The 6014-nt window shown below is 43.0% G+C and overlaps 1 pseudogene; it reads left to right on the plus strand.

Moving 5' to 3' along the window:
- The first annotated feature begins 2350 nt into the window (after positions 1–2350).
- On the plus strand, positions 2351–3068 carry LOC122726716 (annotated as a pseudogene).
- The last annotated feature ends 2946 nt before the right edge of the window (positions 3069–6014 follow it).

The following is a 6014-nucleotide window of genomic DNA, read 5'->3' on the forward strand; positions in this document are numbered from 1 at the left end:
CTGGGCCTGGAGACAGGAAGACTTATTTATCTTCCTAAGTTCAAATCTGGCCTCAGACACTTACCAACTGTGTGACCCTGGGCAAGTCACTTGACCCTGTTTGCTTCAGTTAACTCATCTATAAAATGATCCAGAGAAATAAGTGCCAGACCACCCCAATATCTTTGCCAAGAAAATCACAAATGGGGTCACAAAGAGTCAGACATAACTGAAAAATGACAGAACAACAACAAATATCTCACTCCTGACCTCACTGCATGCTCCATGAGGTTATGGACCAGGTGACATTTAATCATTGCTTCTCCCCCCAGTACCTAGCATGAGTTCTGCATCTATGTTGAATAGCTGATTCTTGGATAATGAATGCTTGCAGAGGCCAGGACGACATGACTACAGTTGGAACAAGAAGATACAAGTTTAAATAAATACTAGCTAATACTTAGGTAACCTCAGATAAATCAGTGGACCTCTCTAAGCCTGTTAAATGAGGAGGCAGCATGAGATGACTTCTGGAGCCCCTGCCATCAGTAGACATATGATCCTCTCAGCAGGCTTTTGTTTCTCTCATGACCTCTACCCGTCCACCCTCTCCACTTCCCTCTCCCATTCTGCTCATAGGTTTGAGCTAACAGAGATGCCTTCCTAGTATCCCAAACCGATGGGCTTTGTGGTAGTCAGGAACTCAGATGCTTCAGAAAGCCACAGAGCTTCTGGGATGGACTGAGCCAAGACAGTCATCCAGGGGGAGAAAAAGTTTCTGGGCCTCTACAGATAGGTGCATCTAAGCCATGTCCTCTTAATGTACTCTGCCTCCAGTGAGGAGAATAGATAGGTGCAATGAGCCTATTCTGATGTAGCTTGTGCTATTATAAAAAATGTTCAGGGGTGTGCCAAAGACATGCTTTGTTTCTCTTCAAAAGAGCCATCATTATTGCATCTCCCCAAATCCCTCCCTCTTTTCTTCCTCTTCCTCCCTCTCTGTCTCTCTGTTTCTGTCTCTATGTCCCTCTCTCCCTCTCTGTCTGTCTTTCTGTCTGTTTCTGTCTGTCTCTGTCTCTCTGTCTCTCTCTCTATGTCTCTCTGACTCTCTGTCTTTGTCTCTTTCTCTCTCTGTCTCTGTCTCTATGTCTCTCTCTGTCTCTCCCTGTTCCTCTCTGTCTGTCTCTCTCTTTCTGTCTCTCTATCTCTCTGTCTATCTCTCTGCCTCTGTCTTTGCCTCTGTCTCTGTCTCTCTCTGTCTCTCTCTCTTTCTCTCTGTCACTGTCTCTGTCTCTGTCTCCTTCTGTGTGTGTGTGTGTGTGTGTGTGTGTGTGTGTGTGTTTACTGGTAATTAGATAAGTATAGATCCATACCAAAAATCAATGACTTGAGTTGCATGGCTGATTCTCTGGGGCTCAGTGCCCTGTCCGTTCTGTACCAGGGTCCAGTCCTTGGTTACCTATCTCTGGGAGTTATAGCTCTTTTTACTTGCAAATTTTTCTACTGAATGAGAAATGAATGGAGATGGAGCCACCAACCAGGATAATAAGATCCTTCCCTGTGAAATGCTGTTGTCTCACACATTTTACTGACCACAAAACACTTTGCCAAGTATGAGAGAATAGGATCCCTTGGGAGTGTGGTGAATGGAACAATGCCCACTTCTCAGCATCACTGCCTAGGACTTTTCAACTTCAGGGAGGTGTACCCCCTTCCAACATTGGAGTATTAAAGAGATAGAGTCAGAATGAGACAGCCTGTGAACAATAGCCAGCCAGCCACCCATTACCCATGGCTGGGTGGTGGGAGTTTCCTATCTGGGGAACATACATGAGTAAAAACACAGGGTGGTGTGTGGGGAAGTAGGAGGGAGGTATTGTGGTTTTTCTTTTGCTGGTCACCCAGTCCTACCTCCCCTGTAGAGGTAAAAAACTGAATAACTTTCAGCTAGACAGTTTGGAAAAGTCATGAGAGGCCCCTTAATAGAGGTATTCGAGCAAAGCCTGGATGACCACTTCTGGAGCATGTTGCAAAAGGGTATTTTTTGAATGATGAAATCATGGTTTTAGAGCTTGAAGAAGCCTCAGAGGTCAACTATGCAAAAGCCTTTATTTTAGAGACAGAAAAAGTGAGTCTCAAATAAGTTGAGCCATCTGCCCAGGACCCACAGGTGTAGTGAAGAATAATCCGCAGATCTGAATCCAGACCACCTTGATTTCAAATCTTCCCTTCTCCCCATTATGCCGCTCAAGTGTGGGTGGGCCTCCGTGGCATTCTGGGGTTGTGTCAAAGCCCTAGAAAGGAGGTAAAAGTGGAGAGGAAAAAGAAAGAGAGGAAGCAGAAGCGTTGAATGGAGTAAAGAACTCCAAAGATGGGAGGCTAGCTTAGCAAGAAGAAGAAGGGGTACAATGTAAATGATGAGAAAGCCAAGGATAAAGACAAGAAGGCCGAAGGAGCTGACGCAGAGGAAGAAGAAACTCCCAAGGAAAACGATGAGACCCAGACAGTGGCAGAGACCACAGATGTCCAGGAGAGCAACAAAGAGAAGACTGAGAAAGACTCCCAGGGCACTGCTAACAAGACTGAAGATAAAGAAATGGAGAAAGATGCAGCAGCCGGCAAAGAAGAGGCTCCAGAATCAGAGTCTGAGAGAGCAGAGGCTGTCCCTGATGGAAAGGTGGACCAGCAGAAGGATACTGAGGTGGAGTAGGCCCCTGCCTCTGCTCCAGCAGCCAGCAGCGATGCTTCTAAGACTTCAGCACCTGCCACTGAGGCAAAGGTCTCCCAGTCTTCAGAAGCCACAGCTACTAGTAAAGTAAATGACAAGAGCAAAGAGGAAGGGGAAGCCAAAAGACTGAGGCTTCCACAGCTCTCACTTGCTCAAGGAATTAAAAGTGAAGTGGCGCCAGCTTCAGACTCAAAAGCCAACAGCAGCCAAGCTGCGTCTCCTTCCAAAGAGACCCCAGCAGCCACGGAAGCCCCTAGCTCTACACCTAAGGTCCAGGACACCTGCAGCCCCAGCAGAAGAGGGTAAAACTGCTGAGGCTCTGACCACTAATTCAGATCAAACCATAGCTGTGAAAGAGTAACATGGACAGCTTGTTGGAAAAAAAATAATAATAATGATAATGATAATCACTGAAAAACAACTTCTCTCTCTCTTTTTTTCGCTCGGCTATACTAACTCATTTCAAATTTGAAATAATGATATGTATTGCCCCTCAAAAAGGATGTCCCATCAAGGGAGGGAGGGAGAAGGTGGGGGAGAGAATCTAAATAGTATTTTTGTGGGGAAATATCTAATATACCTTCAGTCAACTTTACAAATAAGTCCTGGATTTTAAAGATGGGTGTCTGAAAGTAGAGTACATCTTTTGTACCTGCACTGCTGTAAGACGCACTCCACCAATATATCAAAATCTCTTGTCTTCTGTAATAGGGTCTTGGAGTGATTGCATTTGATTCTTGCCCACAGGGCCTGTGTCAAGGCAATCAGATCTTATGAAAGCAGTATTTTCTGTGTTTTTTAATTTACTCCTTTCTTATTTGATATTATTTAATGCCATGGATGAAGCCAACTTTCAGACAGTATCTACCTAGCTGTCCACATTTTTTCTCAATGCAATCTCTCATTCGTCCTCTCCAGATATTTTTGAAGTAACATTCTCATCCTACTTAGCCTACCTAGATTTCTCATGACGAGTTGATATATGTCTGAGGTGGCTGTACCTGTAGTTCTGTTTATTGGTCAGTAGAAATAAAAAAAAAACAAAAACTGTGTTCATTGCAGTTCCAGTTTCTCTCTCCACTCTGTGTCACAGACATCACACACCATCACTGGAAAATGAAAAAAATACACACACACAAAAAGAAAAACACCAATATGCACAATGGATGCATTGAACATTATTTGTAATTGTATAAATGGTTGCAACAAGTAATAAAGTTAAATAATTTTTTTAAAAGCCCTGGAAGGAGGCAAAATTGAAAAGGTCAGATGTGGGGGCAGCTGGGTGGTGCAGTGGATAGAGCACCGGCCCTGGAGTCAGGAGTACCTGAGTTCAAATCCGGCCTCAGACACTTAACACTTACTAGCTGTGTGACCCTGGGCAAGTCACTTAACCCCAATTGCCTCACTAAAAAAAAAAAAAAAAAAAAAAAGCTCAAATGTGAGACCCGATAGGCTTCTGGGAATGGGGACATCTTTTCCTTGGTGATGTATGAAGGGGATCAGAGCCAATGCCTTCTAAGAGGGAGCCCTGGTGCTTTGCAAGGTTTCTGCAAATCTCAGTAAGGATGAAAGCAACTTAACACAGCTCAACTAACCATGCCCCAGTGAGCTGTAATTCTGCAATAAAAGGCGTCACACAACATGTTATTATACTGTGTTTATAAGAGGCAGTCTCCACTAAGAGTAGTCCAAATGACCAGCATTTCTATTTCTACCAGGCCCTTGGGTAGATAAGTTATGGAGATAGCTTAATCTATAGGACTGAGAGTCTGTTTGAGGCAAGTGGGGGGCAGGGGGGTGGGAGGTCGGGAGGAATAGTTAATTGAATTTTATTCCAGGCTTCTAGGTTTGGGACAATTCTTTCCTTTAAGAGAAAATTAGGGGGTAAGTACTATGCCTTTGCCTGAAGCTAGAAAAGAGGGCATTATTTGGGGACTTTACCAGCCTCTCTGTCCCTTTTCCTCCTGCATCTGTCTTCTACTGGCAACCCTAAACCACAAGCTTTTAATTTTCTCTGGAGATTAAACCAATATTTACCAGTTAAGCCTGCACTTATCCTGAAAGTTCTTTACTGGAAACTATTGGTTTTGAGTAAATGTGAGGCCTTGTCTAAGTATAGTCCCCCTTCCTTGGCCAGGCCAACTTCAGGAAGAGGACTGAGGGGGAAAGTCTCACCATGGGAGAGAGAGAGAGAGAAAGAAAGAGAAGAAATAAATGAGGAGGAGGTACTTACAACTGGGGTGGGGGGGAGATCCCATTCCCTGGTTAAGCTATTTTTCTCCCTACTTAGCATTGCCTCAGATCTCATCAACTGAACATTTTGTAAGAAAGTCAGATGTGAAAGTCTGTCTCTCTTGTATGTATGAGGGTAAGAATATTCGAATGTGACAGACACAGAAAATTAGTCTTATAAATAAATGTGTCTATGTATGTGTGTATATATACATATGTGTGTATATATTTGTGTTGATGTTGTATATATGTATGTATAAATATGTATACATACATATATGCATATATATGTATGTGTATATGTATATATATATGCATACACATTCAAGAGGGGTATGCTAGATAATAACTTATACCCCACATAATGTAAATGATAAGGTACTTACTATAGCCTGACATATTTTTCAGGTAAGAGCACATCTCAGTTGTTCATTAGATGTGAACATCTAAGATGGGCAGGGATGACAGGAAGCCTTGGGATTGACTAAATAACTTGGTCAAGCTGTCTGGATCTATACAAAACCTTCAAGCTAATTGGAAGACAGAGAGAAGAGAGTAACTCCTGAGAAGGAATTGCTTGGGAGGAAGACAGAGACTCTGCTTCGGCCTATGCCTTCCCTAATCTTTTGCCCTTTAGGTAGAAGAAGACTTTGAGAACTTCAGATGACCAGAAGGTCTTGGATTTTCCACCTTCCCATTACCATCCCAGCAGTGTTTCCAGAACAACTAAAAATAATGTCTCCATTGGGAACCAAGAATAACCTGGACAAGATGATGAAAATTGATTTAAGGCTCTATAAAGAGCCCGTGAAGAAAAGCTACACTCACCTAAGGGGAGCCTTGATGACTTCAGTCAGAGGACTTCCAATGGCTGTGAGTTACCTTTTTACCTATTCTTCTTCCCAAGTTGAAATGTACTTTCCCCTAGACTTTAATTGTTTCAGAGGGAGAGCATGTCACAGGCTTTGTTGCGGGATGTTCAGGGCAACTCTTCTTATTATACTGCCTTAGTAAAAAACTTTCTAAAAATTGTCTGGCTAACTGATTAATATTAACTGATAAATATATTGGA

The sequence above is a fragment of the Dromiciops gliroides genome, chromosome 1 (genome assembly GCF_019393635.1).
Source record: "Dromiciops gliroides isolate mDroGli1 chromosome 1, mDroGli1.pri, whole genome shotgun sequence".
Lineage (NCBI taxonomy): Eukaryota > Metazoa > Chordata > Mammalia > Microbiotheria > Microbiotheriidae > Dromiciops > Dromiciops gliroides.